Raw genomic sequence first — 23,361 nt, 5'->3', positions numbered from 1 at the left:
TATGGGGTATTGGCGTATTCAGGAGAAATTGCATAACAAAATTTATGGTTACATTTCTGTTTTTACACTTGTGAAAATAAAAAAAATGGTTCTGAATTAAGATGTTTGCAAAAAAAAGTTAAATGTTCATTTTTTCCTTCCACATTGTTTCAGTTCCTGTGAAGCACGTAAAGGGTTAATAAACTTCTTGAATGTGGTTTTGAGAACCTTGAGGGGTGTAGTTTTTAGAATGGTGTCACACTTCATTATTTTCTATCATATAGACCCCTCAAAATGACTTCAAATGTGATGTGGTCCCTAAAAAAAAATGGTGTTGTAAAAATGAGAAATTGCTGGTCAACTTTTAACCCTTATAACTCCCTAACAAAAACAAATGTTGTTTCCAAAATTGTGCTGATGTAAAGTAGACATGTGGGAAATGTTATTTATTAACTATTTTTCGTGACATATCTCTCTGATTTAAGGGCATAAAAATACAAAGTTTGAAAATTGCAAAATTTTAAAAATTTTCACCATATTTCCATTTTTTTCATAAATAATCGCAAGTAATATCGAAGAAATGTTACCACTACCATGAAGTACAATATGTCACGAAAAAACAATCTCAGAATCAGCGGGATCCGTTGAAGCGTTCCAGAGTTATAACCTCATAAAGTGACAGTGGTCAGAATTGTAAAAATTGGCCTGGTCATTAAGTACCAAATTGGCTCTGTCACTAAGGGGTTAGAGCAGACACATCATTGGACAATTGAGAGGTGCAATGCATTCGAAAAGTGAGGGAGCAAAGGTTCCAGAACTTCTAGTGCTGGCAGAATACAGATTAAGAAGAACTGATCACTGAAATAGAGTGGATAGAAAGTTACAGAGTATGTAAATCCGGACAGTTCCTGGACATAAACTGCTATGTGCTCCAAAATTAGTTTTAAAATTTGCTCCAAATGTAATTGCTTAATAAAGGATGGTGTTAACAGTGAACATTCCCAAAAATGATGTTATGCAGATTTTGTAATGAGCCAGGAAAAGGTTTACCATTGAGGTTCTGGAAATGTGGTGCAATTAATTTAAAAAGGCACATTGGCTATCACTCCACTTTTCCAGCAGTCAGATACAACTAAACAAAAGAATTTAAACAACTTAGAAGATTGGAAAGACCTAAATATATGATTTTTTTTACAATATTTGTGAGAGAGCAATAGATGTGTTTCACGGCACTGTTCCGAGAGATCTTAATTGTAAGAGGAACCCAATGTTCTCGTACGGCGCACACAGCACATTGGCTCATGACAATAGATGAAAACTATAGCTGTACAAATCCTAGTTAATATTGGTCAGTTTGTGTCTGATACCTAATTGAGAGCTTATATTTTTTCCACCACAATCCCTTGAGCACTGCTTCATCTTCAAAGTCTGAGCCAAGAAAATTCATGTCTTCAAGTTGTCTGCGGGCTGTTTTTTTTTCCTCCAGTTTTCCATCTTGGCTCATTTGAACAATCCTATTAATCCTCAGTCAAGTGCATGCATGCAAAGCCTTGATGAAAGAAAGCAAATGTGTGTAATAAAGAATAGTAGCTGGCCGTGTTAATGCAACTCTGTTAGGCTGAATTCCTAGCGCGTTTTTGTAATAAGTTGAATTTTCGAGCTCAGTCAGACTCCACTCTGTAGATCTAGAACATCTCAGTATCAACTATGGTGGTATCAGTCAATCATGCATGTCAATCACTCAACTTATGGTGTCTTAAGGTGTCAGTCGTGAAAGTCTTATTGAAAGCAATGCTCTTATTGACTTGTAGGCTAGACGTTTTCCACTGCTAAATTTCTGAAGGGACGCTCATTACAACTCTTTCTAAATGGTATTTTTGTTCTATATCCCTTAATGGGCTCGTGTCAATGAAGAAATTACCCCGAGGTCTCGATATTTAACTTTGAAGAAGTATTTTGTTCTGAAGTGACTTGTACAAACAGATTTAGCCTGTACTTCATTGGGATTGACCGCCACATTGTCAAGATCGGGAGGATCATCGTCAAAAACTTTCATAATTGTAGCATGGAGAATTATGAGGGAAAACCGGGGATTTCTTATGATTCATTCACCTGTTAACTTTGTTCTGGATATTACTTAAGGATTAAACTTCAGGACTTAGGGCTCGGTCAATGTTTACATTCCATATCAAGTCGTATGTCCCAACTGGTTTCTCCTAATTGGATGGAAAATATCTTCTCTGGTTAATGAAGTTCTTCATGATGGCCTAAGTTGACCACCTGGTCTTTTCTAAAATTCAAGCTCCACATCGGTCTCGAAGAAACTGTAGTTATAGTGCCCAAGAGCAGATGGGTGTGCATATTCAGCAGAGTTTAGGTTGGTGTCTTTATTTGAGCTTGCAGAGAACTTGTATGCTATCATGATGAGTTCACTATTTAACGCCTACGTGAAGACATATCCATACAATGAGGTAACTATAAAAGAAGTGCATCTCTGATAACCATGAAGCCTCAAAAAGCACCTTGACCACATAAAGAGACATTAGGAAAGTTTATAGCCTGGACCTGTTGGGGGATCAATCTATATGCTGATTCAGCATCAAATTGGTATTATCGTTAGGATCAATGAGATGAGATCTGCATCGATAGCTAGACTAGAGGAATCAAAAACATCAATGTCGTCATACTATATCATTTTAGATATTAATATGGATTATGGTTTGGGGCCACAATGTTTGTTATGCTGGCCAAACGAGCGTTTTGTGCAGAACTCTCCCTCTCGATTTCCCCTTGCATGGAAATCCCAGTGTTATAGCAGGTCTGGCTCCCCTGCACAGGTATCCCCCTTGCAGGGATGCCTGCGTGTTAACGGAGCGCCCAGCCAGGGCCTAGGGGTTACTCGGTACTGGGTCCAGTCGTTATTAAAGGGGTGGTCACGGTGGCAGCGACCCAGGCCATGGCTCTGAGTGTCCAAATTAAAGGGAATGTCTTTAAGGGAGTTATTAGAAATAAGAATGTTTGTGACTCCACCTGTGGTATTCGGTCAGGGGGGACTGACACTGATTAAAGGAGTCCTCTGGGGAGTGATGGCACTGCAGCCAGGATGGTATGGCTTCCCACTGATGAAGCTGAGTCCGCAGGGCTCCCGCTGTATTTGGTAAAGATAGCGTGGTGCCAGAAATAATCAGAGGACACAAGGTTGCAGTCTCTTTACCTGTTTTACTGGTGGCTTACGGCCACAGTCCAGGGTACCAGCAACAGGTGACTGTAGGGTCCAGGCAGCCTGGAAACGAGTTGAATTCCCTTTGCCTGGTCAGATTGGGAGCCTTCCACTATGCACTGGTTAATAGTCCCTTGCTGCCTATAGATTCTTTCAAGGTCCTCTCTCACTCTCTGTCCTGAGACTGTTCCTGCGTGGTACGAAACAAGAGCTGTTTTATAGGGGTCTCTATTCATAGTGACTCCGGGCTCTGTATGTTGCTGTACCTCAGGGTGTAGATGTGGGCAAGTTATTTTCAATCTCCTGCCCTCCGATTTCTGCTGTGGGGCATACAGTCACACACAGCCTCGGACTCCCAGTGTCTGGTTCCTGCGCTTCAGCGTTGAGGGACCCCAGTCGCAGCTCTCCTCCAGCTCCTTATTTCTCCTGTGCTCCTTCCTCCTTCTCTGTCTCACACAAACTCCAGACTGAACTCACTAACTCCTCTTCCAAGCCAGAATATATATATCTCTATGGAAGCTCTCCTGACACTGGGTCTAGAGCTCCCCTTTTGGCCTGGAGTCAGAACATGTTGCATGTACAGGTTACCTGTCAAATGGATCCTCCTCGTTTCCAGGCATGGCATCACCTCCCCCAATAGGAAGGCAGTACCACTGTACCCGAACTCCTTGGGTGCCACATTAACTTATCCATCTGCTCTAACTCAATGTCTGCTTCCTTCCAGGACCTGAGCATGGCATGCAGGTCTCCTGGGAGTGTGCTTAGGGCAAGCACATATACCCTGCCTCTTAAAGGGCCAGAGAGCACGCAGCTAAAAATGTCCCCAGCCAGTAGGTTCCCATACTCGGCACTCTCTGATCCTGTCCACTCCGCTTACCTGATCCTGTGTGCCCTGTCTGCACCAGTTTCAGTCCGTCCTGCTGAACACATACCCAGAACCATCCTGCCCATGCCTAGTCCTGCTTTTGTTCCACCTGAATCTGTTATTGTATATCTGCATGTGTGATCCCATACCTGGGGCCTTCCTGTGTTCCTGTACTTGTCATGCCTGTACCTAATTCCTCACCTGCCTACCAGCCATATCCCTCCTGTCTAACCACCTGGTTGTTCCTGCTTCCATGTCCTTTTGGAGGTCAACTGCCAAGGTTCTGGAGTCCATCCAGGAGTAGCACCTGGTGTTCACCTGATCTAAGTTTAACTCCACCATCAGGGGCTTTAGCGAAGAGTCAGGTGTTCGCCTAGTTGTGCCTATCCAAGCTCTCCACAGACCGTGGTGCAGTGGTTGTAAAACCATGTTCATGACACCTACATTTAGAGTTATTCTGTTCTCTAGAAGAGAGTCGCTGCCATAATCATCAGGAGGCAGCTTGTCTACTCGCCAAATAAAAGGATTGGCTGCTGAAATTCAACAGGCTGGATACTTCTCTCCTCTGACATCATCAATCAAGGAAAAGTTGGTAGACCCTGTTACACATTCGGTTCAGTCACCATTAGTCTAATGTGTACGGGTGCCTTTAGGTCTAAACTGTCAGAACTAACACGAGAAAGTGTTGTCAAATGATACATGAAAGCAATATCGCCAACGCAGTGAAAAAGTTATATATAGCAAACAGACAGATAGATATGAAATAGATATCAAGGTGGAAATTAACGGAAAAGGAGGCAGAGCTCCTAAAAGGATCTGCAAAAAGATCGACTATTGGCCTATATGGCAATGCTTTGGTTCCTTTTGTTATAGATTGAAACATTGCCAAATGGGCCAATAAAGAGTCCAACTTTTTGCACAGCCTTTTTGGTGTGCTTCCTCCTTTTTCTTTACTGTAATGAAAGACAATTTGGGTATATGTCCTGAAGGCCTGGCACCATAAATGGTGCTGTCGCCTCATTGCAAGTTTTAGATAGATGGAATTGATTTTGTTATATGTGGAAATGTAAAAGTATGTTTGGAGTTATCCACCAATATGACAATAACCAACATAATATGTTGATCATTGTTCCATAATAAATAAATAAAATGTATACCTGATTTACAGTATAAAGGTTTGTGTTTGCTTTACTTTTTGGCTTGCTAATTATTCTTACTTACAGAGATATTATCCCACAGCTTTATAATGGTGTTCTGTCCATTGTAATGATGTTCCTTTGTCCGTTAACCGCAGAGCCATTAAAACCATTGACATCCAATGCACTGAAAAATGGTTCACACGTTGCAGGTCAGCCAGGCATGGCAGACAAATGGGCCTGCATAAGAGTGATTTACTCCAGGCGACCATTGCTATTGACAGACCGTGATGGGGCGAGATTTATTGCAGGGCTGCAGTTTCATTGATAATATCATAATTAATGCAGGCCACTGATCATTTTATCACTCATTCCTCATATAGCGTTGACATGCCTTAATCCCTCAGCCCTACTGTAAAAATACTATTAAAAAGTAAAACATTCTAATCCAACAGTAAAGCATGGTAGCACAAACCCCCAAAAGGCATCCCCAATAAACACACATGACAACCAGAATTGTTTTGGAATAAAAATGGCCGTGGCGTTTATTTTGAGTTACTCTTTACATTTTATTTTACTCTATTATAGAAGAATAATCCATTTAATCATAGCAACAATACCAAATCCACCCGGACAACCGGGCGATTTTCCCACAAATAAACGACATGACAAACTAAAAAGAACAATAAATCAAGGGAGGGAGGGAGGGATCTTCAATCTTAGTCAGCTGACTGACATAGAAACGCGCTGCTTTTATAGCGTAAATTCTTCCCGCATTTTTATTAACCGCCAATCAAATTACAAAGAAAATGCGGGAAACAAACCGGTTATAACCAGAATTAACCTGCTCGTCGAACAGCACAGCTTACCATACATTATTAACCCCTTGGTAACCTGTCCTTCTGCCTATTAATGAATACACATAACTGAAACGAATAACGCTCTGGGGCTGTGTTATCATGCGACCCCCCTTTTAATTTCAAGGGGAGGGCGCCCATTACAAAATTATAATATGCGTCAACCCTATTTTCCTGGTCTGGTATTAAAGGATTATTTCCCAAATAGTTTTCCCCTATACCTGTCCAGGGGCATACATGGAAATCAAGGGGCCCCATAGCAGAAGCCCTAATTGAGCCCCCCCTTCCCAATCTTAAAAAAAATTAGTAGAGTAGATGAGATCACAATGCACAGGGCAATCACAGAAAGGTATGCTTCCTAACTTATAAAGGCAGAAAGAGAGTCATTTATTGCAGCATGGACACCATAATTGTGCTCCTGCTGAAGCCCTTTTGTGCTCTCCCCCACTATGATACCCATTTTATCGCTCCCATAACACAATATGATGGCTTCCAAAGCACTCCCCCTCCCGCCACACACACAGTATGAAGCCACAAAAGAACCCCTTATGCAGTATTATGACCCCCCACACAGACAATATGAGAAAGCACCCAGCATACCAGAATAGTATAATTGCCTCCACAGGGTCACACAAACACAATATGATGGCCCCAAAAGAACCCTTCATGCAGTATTATAAATCTCCCACACACACACACATTATGAGACAGCACCCACAAAGCACGCAGCGCACAAGAAAAGTATAATTGCCTCCACTGGGTCCTCCACATACACAATATGATGGCCCCAAAGCACCTCTCATGCAGTATTATCACCCTCATCACTCTCCACACAGTATAAAGACCCCAAAGCACCCCTCAGTATAATTGCCTCCACAGGGTCACACAAACACAGTATGATGGCCCCAAAATAACTCCTCATGCAGTATTATGACCCCCCCCCCCCCCCCAACACACGCACACAATGTGAGAAAGCAACCACAAAGCACCCACCACACACGAATAGTATAATTGCCTCCACTGGCTCCCCCCCACATACACACAATATATGATATGATGATGATGATGATGATGAAGATATGATGGCCCCAAAAGAACTCCTCATGCAGTATTATGACCCCGCTCACACACAGATACACACACACACAATGTGAGAAAGTATCCACAAAGCACTCACCACACAAAAATAGTATAATTGCCTCCACTGGGTCCCCCAAACACACAATATAATGGCCCCAAAGCACCCCTCATGCAGCATTATCACCTTCATCACTCTCCACACAGTAGGAAGGTCCCAGAGCAACCCTCACGTATTATGATGGTCCCACACACAGCATTTTAGCCTCAACAGTCCCCAATGCACAGTATCAGGTTTCCTACAGTGCCCTACGCTCATTATTATGGACCCCACACCCTCCAAAGATACTAACCTTTAAAGCAACCAATAAGAACACAGGGAGTATGTTCATGGGACTACTATTCAGTGTATATTTTATTCCTTAAAGAGGTTACACAACATTTTTGTGAAAGGTTGTACTTTTGTTTTTCCAGGAATGGTTTCACATGGGATGTGTGTGATATTGGAACTTAATAAGATTCACTTCAATGGGGATGAGCTGCAAAACCAGACAAAGCCTACAGACAAGAATGACACTCTTTTTGAATCAGGACAGACCCAATTTCCAATCCTGGACAACATCCCCATTAATGAGACACATATATATGTCCAGTATGTATTTGGCATGGAATCTCATTTTTCTGCCTTTACTGATGGATGGTTGACAACTTGTTATATCTCCAGTCCAATATGGAGAAAAGGTTAATGGAAGCAACAAGTCAGATTACTGTTCTTGAGGACAAGACCTGCAGCTCTCAACCTGAAAGGACTACTTTTGCCGATGTGGAGAAGGGGGGGACAAGCAGAAACCATACTATTTATTACATTGCAGATGGTTGAATTCCTAGGTTAACGAGAAAATTAAAGATATATGAAGGCAAAGGTGAGAGATCAAGATCTTTTATGATGATCAATTTAGGCTATTACAGCATTGTAGAAGAAATTGTGACTGGCTTCAGATTGGGCATATTAACAGTGAATACATTATTCTGAGAAAGCCATACCTGATCTGCAGGCAAAAATGACTCCACGGAACTCGAGGATTATTCTAGCCTAGAAAATGTGAGCAAAAACCCAATAGATACCATGCATTCATGTACTGTACACACATATGTACATACATTTGCTTCTTACAAAATTTGTATTGAAGAACTGAAATACCGTATATACTCGAGTATAGGCCGAACCGAGTATAAGCCGACCCCCTAGTTTTGCCACAAAAAAACTGGGAAAACTTAATGACTCGAGCAGGGCCGGCGTCAGCACCCGGCGTACCCGGGCAAATGCCGGGGCCCTGGCGAGACGTGGGGCCCATTTAAGGTAGTAGCAGTACAGACACGGACGATACTACACTGATGACCTGGAGCCGGGGGGCCCCCGCAGCCAGACTACATCCGGCTGTGCTGTGTGTATTAAAAGATCAGCTGAGCTCCGTGATCTCCGTCTCCCAGCCAGGACTCGGAGGCGGAGCCATCCCTGGCAGCAGGCGCGGCACAGAGCTCTCTCTGTGACTGAGTTTCGCTGCGCAGGTGCTGGAATACTCACCCGTCACCATGGATATGAAGAGTCACTTCCGGGCTGTCTGTGTCGTCACTTCCAGGTGAGCTCAGGCGCTCAGCGATCATCCACTGTCCAGCCAGGTCCAGCGCCAAGCAGGAAGACGATGACAAGCACGAGCAGCCAGCAGTCAGTGAACGGTGCACCCTGTACAACGTGAGTGACGGTGAAAGCAATCCTTCCAAGTTCCAGGCTGGTCCCAAAGCATTGCGGGGGATGCAGCCTGGGAGGACAAGGTGCGACTGTACGGGGCCACCACAGACCTACAGTATGGCATCTGAGTGATGCTAGGTGTGGGTGGGACTTATAGACTATATACTACATGACTGGCTGTGCTATATACTATATGGATGTGTTATATACTCCGTGGGCTGTGCTATACACTACGTGGCTGTGCTATACACTACGTGGGCTGTGCTATACACTACGTGGGCTGTGCTATACACTACGTGGGCTGTGCTATACACTACGTGGGCTGTGCTATACACTACGTGGGCTGTGCTATACACTACGTGGGCTGTGCTATACACTACGTGGGCTGTGCTATACACTACGTGGGCTGTGCTATACACTACGTGGGCTGTGCTATACACTACGTGGGCTGTGCTATACACTACGTGGGCTGTGCTATACACTACGTGGGCTGTGCTATACACTACGTGGGCTGTGCTATACACTACGTGGGTTGTGTTATATGCTATGTGGTCGGTTATACACTACAAGGCTGTGCTATATACTATGTGGGCTGTTATACACTACGTGGCTGTGCTATATACCACGTGGGCTGTGCTATATACTACGTGGGCTGTGCTATAATATGCTACGTGGCTGTGCTATATTTCTCTCCTGTATCTGTGCATTATGAATCATGGTATGTGTTAGAGGGGTGGGGGGGGGGGCCCACTGAGACTCTTTCGCCCGGGGCCCTCAGAAACCTGGAGCCGGCCCTGGACTCGAGTATAAGCCTAGGGTGGAAAATGCAGCAGCTACCGGTAAATTTCTAAAATAAAAATAGATACCAATAAAAGTAAAATTAATTGAGACATCAGTAGGTTAAGTGTTTTTGAATATCCATAGTGAATCAGGAGCCCCATATAATTCTCCTTAAAGTTTGATGGGCCCCATTAGATGCTCCATATTAAAATATGCCCCATATAATCCTGCATAAAGGGTAATAAGGTCCCCATAAGATGCTCCATAGAGATATTTGCCCTATATAGTGCTGCACAAGCGTTATGGCCCCATACAGATGCTCCGCACAGCCACTTGCCCCATATAGTGCTGCACAAAAGTTATGGCCCCATAAGATGCTCCGCACAGCCACTTGCCTCTTATAGTGCTGCACAAGTGTTATGGCCCCATACAGATGCTCCACACAGCCACTTGCCCCTTATAGTGCTGCACAAGTGTTATGGCCCCATAAGACGCTCCGCACAGCCACTTGCCCCATATAGTGCTGTACAAGAGTTATGGCCCCATACAGATGCTCCATACAGCCACTTGCCCCTTATAGTGCTGCACAAGTGTTATGGCCCCATACAGATGCTCCGCACAGCCACTTGCCCCTTATAGTGCTGCACAAGTGTTATGGCCCCATAAGACGCTCCGCACAGCCACTTGCCCCTTATAGTGCTGCACAAGTGTTATGGCCCCATAAGACGCTCCGCACAGCCACTTGCCCCATATAGTGCTGTACAAGAGTTATCGCCCCATACAGATGCTCATACAGCCACTTGCCCCTTATAGTGCTGCACAAGTGTTATGGCCCCATAAGACGCTCCGCACAGCCACTTGCCCCATATAATGCTGCACAAGCGCTATGGCCCCATAAGATGCTCCGTACAGCCACTTGCCCCATATAGTGCTGCACAAACGTTATGGCCCCATAAGATGCTCCGCACAGCCACTAGCCCCATATAATGCTGCACAAGTGTTATGGCCCCATACAGATGCTCCATACAGCCACTTGCCCCTTATAGTGCTGCACAAGTTTTATGGCCCCATAAGATGCTCCGCACAGCCACTAGCCCCATATAATGCTGCACAAGTGTTATGGCCCCATACAGATACTCCATACAGCCACTTGCCCCTTATAGTGCTGCACAAGTGTTATGGACCCATACAGATGCTCCGCACAGCCACGTGACCCTTATAGTGCTGCACAAGTGTTATGGCCCCATACAGATGCTCCGCACAGCCACTTGCCCCATATAGTGCTGCACAAGTGTTATGGCCCCATACAGATGCTCCGCACAGCCACTTGCCCCTTATAGTGCTGCACAAGTGTTATGGCCCCATACAGATGCTCCACACAGCCACTTGAACCTTTTAGTGCTGCACAAGTGTTATGGCCCCATACAGATGCTCCGCACAGCCACTTGCCCCTTATAGTGCTGCACAAGTGTTATGGCCCCATACAGATGCTCCGCGCAGCCACTTGCCCCTTATAGTGCTGCACAAGTGTTATGGCACCATACAGATGCTCCGCACAGCCACTTGCCCCATATAGTGCTGCACAAGTATTATGGCCCCATACAGATGCTCCGCACAGCCACTTGCCCCATATAGTGCTGCACAAGTGTTATGGCCCCATACAGATGCTCCGCACAGCCACTTGCCCCATATAGTGCTGCACAAGTGTTATGGCCCCATACAGATGCTCCGCACAGCCACTTGCCCCATATAGTGCTGCACAAGTGTTATGGTTCCATACAGATGCTCCGCACAGCCACTTGCCCCATATAGTGCTGCACAAGTGTTATGGCCCCATACAGATGCTCCGCACAGCCACTTGCCCCATATAGTGCTGCACAAGTGTTATGGCCCCCTACAGATGCTCCGCACAGCCACTTGCCCCTTATAGTGCTGCACAAGTGTTATGGCCCCATACAGATGCTCTGCACAGCCACTTGCCCCTTATAGTGCTGCACAAGTGTTATGGCCCCATACAGATGCTCTGCACAGCCACTTGCCCCTTATAGTGCTGCACAAGTGTTATGGCCCCATACAGATGCTCCGCACAGCCACTTGCCCCATATAGTGCTGCACAAGTGTTATGGCCCCATACAGATGCTCCGCGCAGCCACTTGCCCCTTATAGTGCTGCACAAGTGTTATGGCCCCATACAGATGCTCCGCACAGCCACTTGCCCCATATAGTGCTGCACAAGTGTTATGGCCCCATACAGATGCTCCGCACAGCCACTTGCCCCATATAGTGCTGCACAAGTGTTATGGCCCCATACAGATGCTCCGCACAGCCACTTGCCCCTTATAGTGCTGCACAAGTGTTATGGCCCCATACAGATGCTCCGCACAGCCACTTGACCCTTATAGTGCTGCACAAGTGTTATGGCCCCATACAGATGCTCTGCACAGCCACTTGCCCCTTATAGTGCTGCACAAGTGTTATGGCCCCATACAGATGCTCCGCACAGCCACTTGACCCTTATAGTGCTGCACAAGTGTTATGGCCCCATACAGATGCTCCGCACAGCCACTTGCCCCTTATAGTGCTGCAGAAGTGTTATGGCACCATACAGATGCTCCGCACAGCCACTTGCCCCATATAGTGCTGCACAAGTGTTATGGCCCCATACAGATGCTCCGCACAGCCACTTGACCCTTATAGTGCTGCACAAGTGTTATGGCCCCATACAGATGCTCCGCACAGCCACTTGCCCCTTATAGTGCTGCACAAGTGTTATGGCACCATACAGATGCTCCGCACAGCCACTTGCCCCATATAGTGCTGCACAAGTGTTATGGCACCACACAGATGCTCCGCACAGCCACTTGCCCCTTATAGTGCTGCACAAGTGTTATGGCACCATACAGATGCTCCGCACAGCCACTTGCCCCTTATAGTGCTGCACAAGTGTTATGGCACCATACAGATGCTCCGCACAGCCACTTGCCCCATATAGTGCTGCACAAGTGTTATGGCACCACACAGATGCTCCGCACAGCCACTTGCCCCTTATAGTGCTGCACAAGTGTTATGGCCCCATACAGATGCTCCGCACAGCCACTTGTCCCATATTGTGCTGCACAAGTGTTATGGCCCCATAAGATGCTCCGCACAGCCACTTGCCCCTTATAGTGCTGCACAAGTGTTATGGCCCCATACAGATGCTCCGCACAGCCACTTGCCCCTTATAGTGCTGCACAAGTGTTATGGCCCCATACAGATGCTCCGCACAGCCACTTGACCCTTATAGTGCTGCACAAGTGTTATGGCCCCATACAGATGCTCCATACAGATGCTCCGCACAGCCACTTGCCCCTTATAGTGCTGCACAAGTGTTATGGCCCCATACAGATGCTCCGCACAGCCACTAGCCCCATATAATGCTGCACAAGTGTTATGGCCCCATACAGATACTCCATACAGCCACTTGCCCCTTATAGTGCTGCACAAGTGTTATGGACCCATACAGATGCTCCGCACAGCCACGTGACCCTTATAGTGCTGCACAAGTGTTATGGCCCCATACAGATGCTCCATACAGCCACTTGCCCCTTATAGTGCTGCACAAGTGTTATGGCCCCATACAGATGCTCCGCACAGCCACTTGCCCCTTATAGTGCTGCACAAGTGTTATGGCCCCATACAGATGCTCCGCGCAGCCACTTGCCCCTTATAGTGCTGCACAAGTGTTATGGCACCATACAGATGCTCCGCACAGCCACTAGCCCCATATAATGCTGCACAAGTGTTATGGCCCCATACAGATACTCCATACAGCCACTTGCCCCATATAGTGCTGCACAAGTGTTATGGCCCCATACAGATGCTCCGCACAGCCACTTGCCCCTCATAGTGCTGCACAAGTGTTATGGACCCATACAGATGCTCCGCACAGCCACGTGACCCTTATAGTGCTGCACAAGTGTTATGGCCCCATAAGATGCTCCGCACAGCCACTTGCCCCATATAGTGCTGCACAAGCGTTATGGCCCCATAAGATGCTCCGCACAGCCACTTGCCCCTTATAGTGCTGCACAAGTGTTATGGCCCCATACAGATGCTCCATACAGCCACATGACCCTTATAGTGCTGCACAAGTGTTATGGCCCCATACAGATGCTCCACACAGCCACTTGCCCCTTATAGTGCTGCACAAGTGTTCTGGCCCCATACAGATGCTCCGCGCAGCCACTTGCCCCTTATAGTGCTGCACAAGTGTTATGGCACCATACAGATGCTCCGCACAGCCACTTGCCCCATATAGTGCTGCACAAGTGTTATGGTCCCATACAGATGCTCCGCACAGCCACTTGACCCTTATAGTGCTGCACAAGTGTTATGGCCCCATACAGATGCTCCGCACAGCCACTTGCCCCTTATAGTGCTGCACAAGTGTTATGGCCCCATACAGATGCTCCGCACAGCCACTTGCCCCATAGAGTGCTGCACAAGTGTTATGGCCCCATACAGATGCTCCGCACAGCCACTTGCCCCATATAGTGCTGCACAAGTGTTATGGCCCCATACAGATGCTCCACACAGCCACTTGACCCTTATAGTGCTGCACAAGTGTTATGGCCCCATACAGATGCTCCGCGCAGCCACTTGCCCCTTATAGTGCTGCACAAGTGTTATGGCACCATACAGATGCTCCGCACAGCCACTTGCCCCATATAGTGCTGCACAAGTGTTATGGCCCCATACAGATGCTCCACACAGCCACTTGACCCTTATAGTGCTGCACAAGTGTTATGGCCCCATACAGATGCTCCGCACAGCCACTTGCCCCTTATAGTGCTGCACAAGTGTTATGGCCCCATACAGATGCTCCGCGCAGCCACTTGCCCCTTATAGTGCTGCACAAGTGTTATGGCACCATACAGATGCTCCGCACAGCCACTTGCCCCATATAGTGCTGCACAAGTATTATGGCCCCATACAGATGCTCCGCACAGCCACTTGCCCCATATAGTGCTGCACAAGTGTTATGGCCCCATACAGATGCTCCGCACAGCCACTTGCCCCATATAGTGCTCCACAAGTGTTATGGCCCCATACAGATGCTCCGCACAGCCACTTGCCCCATATAGTGCTGCACAAGTGTTATGGCCCCATACAGATGCTCCGCACAGCCACTTGCCCCATATAGTGCTGCACAAGTGTTATGGCACCATACAGATGCTCCGCACAGCCACTTGCCCCATATAGTGCTGCACAAGTGTTATGGCCCCATACAGATGCTCCACACAGCCACTTGACCCTTATAGTGCTGCACAAGTGTTATGGCCCCATACAGATGCTCCGCACAGCCACTTGCCCCTTATAGTGCTGCACAAGTGTTATGGCCCCATACAGATGCTCCGCGCAGCCACTTGCCCCTTATAGTGCTGCACAAGTGTTATGGCACCATACAGATGCTCCGCACAGCCACTTGCCCCATATAGTGCTGCACAAGTATTATGGCCCCATACAGATGCTCCGCACAGCCACTTGCCCCATATAGTGCTGCACAAGTGTTATGGCCCCATACAGATGCTCCGCACAGCCACTTGCCCCATATAGTGCTCCACAAGTGTTATGGCCCCATACAGATGCTCCGCACAGCCACTTGCCCCATATAGTGCTGCACAAGTGTTATGGCCCCATACAGATGCTTCGCACAGCCACTTGCCCCATATAGTGCTGCACAAGTGTTATGGCCCCATACAGATGCTCCGCACAGCCACTTGCCCCATATAGTGCTGCACAAGTGTTATGGCCCCATACAGATGCTCCGCACAGCCACTTGCCCCATATAGTGCTGCACAAGTGTTATGGCACCATACAGATGCTCCGCACAGCCACTTGCCCTATATAGTGCTGCACAAGTGTTATGGTCCCATACAGATGCTCCGCACAGCCACTTGCCCCATATAGTGCTGCACAAGTGTTATGGCCCCATACAGATGCTCCGCACAGCCACTTGCCCCTTATAGTGCTGCACAAGTGTTATGGCCCCATACAGATGCTCCGCACAGCCACTTGCCCCATATAGTGCTGCACAAGCGTTATGGCCCCATAAGATGCTCCGCACAGCCACTAGCCCCATATAATGCTGCACAAGTGTTATGGCCCCATACAGATGCTCCGCACAGCCACTTGCCCCATATAGTGCTGCACAAACGTTATGGCCCCATAAGATGCTCCGCACAGCCACTAGCCCCATATAATGCTGCACAAGTGTTATGGCCCCATACAGATGCTCCATACAGCCACTTGCCCCTTATAGTGCTGCACAAGTGTTATGGCCCCATAAGATGCTCCGCACAGCCACTAGCCCCATATAGTGCTGCACAAGTGTTATGGCCCCATACAGATACTCCATACAGCCACTTGCCCCTCATAGTGCTGCACAAGTGTTATGGACCCATACAGATGCTCCGCACAGCCACGTGACCCTTATAGTGCTGCACAAGTGTTATGGCCCCATAAGATACTCCGCACAGCCACTTGCCCCTTATAGTGCTGCACAAGTGTTATGGCCCCATAAGATGCTCCGCACAGCCACTTGCCCCTTATAGTGCTGCACAAGTGTTATGGCCCCATAAGATGCTCCGCACAGCCACTAGCCCCATATAGTGCTGCACAAGTGTTATGGCCCCATACAGATACTCCATACAGCCACTTGCCCCTCATAGTGCTGCACAAGTGTTATGGACCCATACAGATGCTCCGCACAGCCACGTGACCCTTATAGTGCTGCACAAGTGTTATGGCCCCATAAGATGCTCCGCACAGCCACTTGCCCCATATAGTGCTGCACAAGCGTTATGGCCCCATAAGATGCTCCGCACAGCCACTTGCCCCTTATAGTGCTGCACAAGTGTTATGGCCCCATAAGATGCTCCACACAGCCACATGACCCTTATAGTGCTGCACAAGTGTTATGGCCCCATACAGATGCTCCGCACAGCCACTTGCCCCTTATAGTGCTGCACAAGTGTTATGGCCCCATACAGATGCTCCACACAGCCACTTGCCCCATATAGTGCTGCACAAGTGTTATGGTCCCATACAGATACTCCATACAGCCACTTGCCCCTCATAGTGCTGCACAAGTGTTATGGACCCATACAGATGCTCCGCACAGCCACGTGACCCTTATAGTGCTGCACAAGTGTTATGGCCCCATAAGATACTCCGCACAGCCACTTGCCCCTTATAGTGCTGCACAAGTGTTATGGCCCCATAAGATGCTCCGCACAGCCACTTGCCCCTTATAGTGCTGCACAAGTGTTATGGCCCCATAAGATGCTCCGCACAGCCACTAGCCCCATATAGTGCTGCACAAGTGTTATGGTCCCATACAGATGCTCCACACAGCCACTTGACCCTTATAGTGCTGCACAAGTGTTATGGCCCCATACAGATGCTCCGCACAGCCACTTGCCCCTTATAGTGCTGCACAAGTGTTATGGCCCCATACAGATGCTCCGCGCAGCCACTTGCCCCTTATAGTGCTGCACAAGTGTTATGGCACCATACAGATGCTCCGCACAGCCACTTGCCCCATATAGTGCTGCACAAGTGTTATTGTCCCATACAGATGCTCCGCACAGCCACTTGCCCCTTATAGTGCTGCACAAGTGTTATGGCCCCATACAGATGCTCCGCACAGCCACTTGCCCCTTATAGTGCTGCACAAGTGTTATGGCCCCATACAGATGCTCCGCACAGCCACTTGCCCCATATAGTGCTGCACAAGTGTTATGGCCCCATACAGATGCTCCACACAGCCACTTGACCCTTATAGTGCTGCACAAGTGTTATGGCCCCATACAGATCCTCCGCGCAGCCACTTGCCCCTTATAGTGCTGCACAAGTGTTATGGCCCCATACAGATGCTCCGCACAGCCACTTGACCCTTATAGTGCTGCACAAGTGTTATGGCCCCATACAGATGCTCCGCACAGCCACTTGCCCCTTATAGTGCTGCACAAGTGTTATGGCCCCATACAGATGCTCCGCGCAGCCACTTGCCCCTTATAGTGCTGCACAAGTGTTATGGCCCCATACAGATGCTCCGCACAGCCACTTGCCCCATATAGTGCTGCACAAGCGTTATGGCCCCATAAGATGCTCCGCACAGCCACTAGCCCCATATAATGCTGCACAAGTGTTATGGCCCCATACAGATGCTCCGCACAGCCACTTGCCCCATATAGTGCTGCACAAACGTTATGGCCCTATAAGATGCTCCGCACAGCCACTAGCCCCATATAATGCTGCACAAGTGTTATGGCCCCATACAGATGCTCCATACAGCCACTTGCCCCTTATAGTGCTGCACAAGTGTTATGGCCCCATAAGATGCTCCGCACAGCCACTAGCCCCATATAGTGCTGCACAAGTGTTATGGCCCCATACAGATACTCCATACAGCCACTTGCCCCTCATAGTGCTGCACAAGTGTTATGGACCCATACAGATGCTCCGCACAGCCACGTGACCCTTATAGTGCTGCACAAGTGTTATGGCCCCATAAGATACTCCGCACAGCCACTTGCCCCTTATAGTGCTGCACAAGTGTTATGGCCCCATAAGATGCTCCGCACAGCCACTTGCCCCTTATAGTGCTGCACAAGTGTTATGGCCCCATAAGATGCTCCGCACAGCCACTAGCCCCATATAGTGCTGCACAAGTGTTATGGCCCCATACAGATGCTCCATACAGCCACTTGCCCCTCATAGTGCTGCACAAGTGTTATGGACCCATACAGATGCTCCGCACAGCCACGTGACCCTTATAGTGCTGCACAAGTGTTATGGCCCCATAAGATGCTCCGCACAGCCACTTGCCCCATATAGTGCTGCACAAGCGTTATGGCCCCATAAGATGCTCCGCACAGCCACTTGCCCCTTATAGTGCTGCACAAGTGTTATGGCCCCATAAGATGCTCCACACAGCCACATGACCCTTATAGTGCTGCACAAGTGTTATGGCCCCATACAGATGCTCCGCACAGCCACTTGCCCCTTATAGTGCTGCACAAGTGTTATGGCCCCATACAGATGCTCCACACAGCCACTTGACCCTTATAGTGCTGCACAAGTGTTATGGCCCCATACAGATGCTCCGCACAGCCACTTGCCCCTTATAGTGCTGCACAAGTGTTATGGCCCCATACAGATGCTCCGCGCAGCCACTTGCCCCTTATAGTGCTGCACAAGTGTTATGGCACCATACAGATGCTCCGCACAGCCACTTGCCCCATATAGTGCTGCACAAGTGTTATTGTCCCATACAGATGCTCCGCACAGCCACTTGCCCCTTATAGTGCTGCACAAGTGTTATGGCCCCATACAGATGCTCCGCACAGCCACTTGCCCCTTATAGTGCTGCACAAGTGTTATGGCCCCATACAGATGCTCCGCACAGCCACTTGCCCCATATAGTGCTGCACAAGTGTTATGGCCCCATACAGATGCTCCACACAGCCACTTGACCCTTATAGTGCTGCACAAGTGTTATGGCCCCATACAGATGCTCCGCGCAGCCACTTGCCCCTTATAGTGCTGCACAAGTGTTATGGCCCCATACAGATGCTCCGCACAGCCACTTGCCCCATATAGTGCTGCACAAGTGTTATGGCCCCATACAGATGCTCCGCACAGCCACTTGACCCTTATAGTGCTGCACAAGTGTTATGGCCCCATACAGATGCTCCGCACAGCCACTTGCCCCTTATAGTGCTGCACAAGTGTTATGGCCCCATACAGATGCTCCGCGCAGCCACTTGCCCCTTATAGTGCTGCACAAGTGTTATGGCCCCATAAGATGCTCCGCACAGCCACTTGTCCCTTATAGTGCTGCACAAGTGTTATGGCCCCATACAGATGCTCCGCACAGCCACTTGCCCCATATAGTGCTGCACAAGTGTTATGGCCCCATACAGATGCTCCGCGCAGCCACTTGCCCCTTATAGTGCTGCACAAGTGTTATGGCACCATACAGATGCTCCGCGCAGCCACTTGCCCCATATAGTGCTGCACAAGTGTTATGGCCCCATACAGATGCTCCGCACAGCCACTTGCCCCATATAGTGCTGCACAAGTGTTATGGCCCCATACACATGCTCCGCACAGCCACTTGCCCCATATAGTGCTGCACAAGTGTTATGGCCCCATACAGATGCTCCGCACAGCCACTTGCCCCATATAGTGCTGCACAAGTGTTATGGTCCCATACAGATGCTCCGCACAGCCACTTGCCCCATATAGTGCTGCACAAGTGTTATGGCCCCATACAGATGCTTCGCACAGCCACTTGCCCCATATAGTGCTGCACAAGTGTTATGGCCCCATACAGATGCTCCGCACAGCCACTTGCCCCATATAGTGCTGCACAAGTGTTATGGCCCCATACAGATGCTCCGCACAGCCACTTGCCCCATATAGTGCTGCACAAGTGTTATGGCACCATACAGATGCTCCGCACAGCCACTTGCCCCATATAGTGCTGTACAAGTGTTATGGTCCCATACAGATGCTCCGCACAGCCACTTGCCCCATATAGTGCTGCACAAGTGTTATGGCCCCATACAGATGCTCCGCACAGCCACTTGCCCCTTATAGTGCTGCACAAGTGTTATGGCCCCATACAGATGCTCCGCACAGCCACTTGCCCCATATAGTGCTGCACAAGCGTTATGGCCCCATAAGATGCTCCGCACAGCCACTTGCCCCTTATAGTGCTGCACAAGTGTTATGGCCCCATACAGATGCTCCGCACAGCCACTTGCCCCATATAGTGCTGCACAAGTGTTATGGCCCCATACAGATGCTCCGCACAGCCACTTGCCCCATATAGTGCTGCACAAGTGTTATGGCCCCATACAGATGCACCGCACAGCCACTTGCCCCATATAGTGCTGCACAAGCGTTATGGCCCCATAAGATGCTCTGCACAGCCACTTGCCCCTTATAGTGCTGCACAAGTGTTATGGCACCATACAGATGCTCCGCACAGCCACTTGCCCCATATAGTGCTGCACAAGTGTTATGGTCCCATACAGATGCTCCGCACAGCCACTTGCCCCATATAGTGCTGCACAAGTGTTATGGCCCCATACAGATGCTCCGCACAGCCACTTGCCCCATATAGTGCTGCACAAGTGTTATGGCCCCATACAGATGCTCCGCACAGCCACTTGCCCCATATAGTGCTGCACAAGTGTTATGGCCCCATACAGATGCTCCGCACAGCCACTTGCCCCATATAGTGCTGCACAAGCGTTATGGCCCCATAAGATGCTCCGCACAGCCACTTGCCCCTTATAGTGCTGCACAAGTGTTATGGCCCCATACAGATGCTCCGCACAGCCACTTGCCCCATATAGTGCTGCACAAGTGTTATGGCCCCATACAGATGCTCCGCACAGCCACTTGCCCCATATAGTGCTGCACAAGCGTTATGGCCCCATAAGATGCTCTGCACAGCCACTTGCCCCTTATAGTGCTGCACAAGTGTTATGGCCCCATACAGATGCTCCGCACAGCCACTTGCCCCTTATAGTGCTGCACAAGTGTTATGGCCCCATACAGATGCTCCGCACAGCCACTTGCCCCATATAGTGCTGCACAAGTGTTATGGCCCCATACAGATGCTCCGCGCAGCCACTTGCCCCTTATAGTGCTGCACAAGTGTTATGGCCCCATACAGATGCTCCGCACAGCCACTTGCCCCATATAGTGCTGCACAAGTGTTATGGCCCCATACACATGCTCCGCACAGCCACTTGCCCCATATAGTGCTGCACAAGTGTTATGGCCCCATACAGATGCTCCATACAGCCACTTGCCCCTTATAGTGCTGCACAAGTGTTATGGCCCCATACAGATGCTCCGCACAGCCACTTGCCCCATATAGTGCTGCACAAGCGTTATGGCCCCATAAGATGCTCCGCACAGCCACTAGCCCCATATAGTGCTGCACAAGTGTTATGGCCCCATACAGATGCTCCGCACAGCCACTTGCCCCATATAGTGCTGCACTAGTGTTATGGCCCCATACAGATGCTCCGCACAGCCACTTGCCCCATATAGTGCTGCACAAGTGTTATGGCCCCATACAGATGCTCCGCACAGCCACTTGCCCCATATAGTGCTGCACAAGCGTTATGGCCCCATACAGATGCTCCGCACAGCCACTTGCCCCATATAGTGCTGCACAAGTGTTATGGCCCCATACAGATGCTCCGCGCAGCCACTTGCCCCTTATAGTGCTGCACAAGTGTTATGGCCCCATACAGATGCTCCGCACAGCCACTTGCCCCATATAGTGCTGCACAAGTGTTATGGCCCCATACAGATGCTCCGCACAGCCACTTGCCCCATATAGTGCTGCACAAGTGTTATGGCCCCATACAGATGCTCCGCACAGCCACTTGCCCCATATAGTGCTGCACAAGCGTTATGGCCCCATAAGATGCTCTGCACAGCCACTTGCCCCTTATAGTGCTGCACAAGCGTTATGGCCCCATACAGATGCTCCGCACAGCCACTTGCCCCTTATAGTGCTGCACAAGTGTTATGGCCCCATACAGATGCTCCGCACAGCCACTTGTCCCATATAGTGCTGCACAAGTGTTATGGCCCCATAAGATGCTCCGCACAGCCACTTGCCCCTTATAGTGCTGCACAAGTGTTATGGCCCCATACAGATGCTCCGCACTGCCACTTGCCCCTTATAGTGCTGCACAAGTGTTATGGCCCCATACAGATGCTCCGCACAGCCACTTGACCCTTATAGTGCTGCACAAGTGTTATGGCCCCATACAGATGCTCTGCACAGCCACTTGACCCTTATAGTGCTGCACAAGTGTTATGGCCCCATACAGATGCTCCGCACAGCCACTTGACCCTTATAGTGCTGCACAAGTGTTATGGCCCCATACAGATGCTCCGCACAGCCACTTGCCCCTTATAGTGCTGCACAAGTGTTATGGCCCCATACAGATGCTCCGCACAGCCACTTGACCCTTATAGTGCTGCACAAGTGTTATGGCCCCATAAGATGCTCTGCACAGCTACTTGCCCCTTATAGTGCTGCACAAGTATTATGGCCCCATACAGATGCTCCGCACAGTCACTTGCCCCTTATAGTGCAGCACAAGTGTTATGGCCCCATAAGATGCTCCGCACAGCCACTTGCCCCATTTGCTTTTGATGCCATAAAAAAAAAAAATAAATCACATATTCACCTCTCTTCGCTCAGGACCCCGGCACTTTTACCTGCTCCTCGTGCGGCTCTGTCTTAGGCACTGACGTTCAGCAGAGGGCGCGCACTGACTACGTCACCGCGCCCTCTGACCTGAGCGTCACTGCCAGAGGACGATGAAGACAGAGCCGCACTGGAACTGGATACTTACCTGCTCCTGGCACTGTGTCCCTGCTTCTTCTCCGGCGCTGCATCTTCTTCCTGTATTGAGCGGTCACCGTTACCGCTCATACAGTAATGAATATGCGGCTCCACCTCTATGCGAGGTGGAGCCGCATATTCATTTCTGTAATGAGCGGTACCATGTGACCGCTCAGTACAGAAAGAAGCTGCAGCGCTGGAAGAAGCAGGGACCTCCAGGGACTGCGTCGGGAGCAGATGAGTATAATTACACAGCCCCCGC

This window comes from Ranitomeya imitator, chromosome 1 (genome assembly GCF_032444005.1).
Source record: "Ranitomeya imitator isolate aRanImi1 chromosome 1, aRanImi1.pri, whole genome shotgun sequence".
NCBI classification, from domain to species: Eukaryota; Metazoa; Chordata; class Amphibia; order Anura; family Dendrobatidae; genus Ranitomeya; species Ranitomeya imitator.
The sequence above is the reverse complement of the archived record's forward strand: the minus strand, read 5'-3'. Positions refer to the sequence as shown.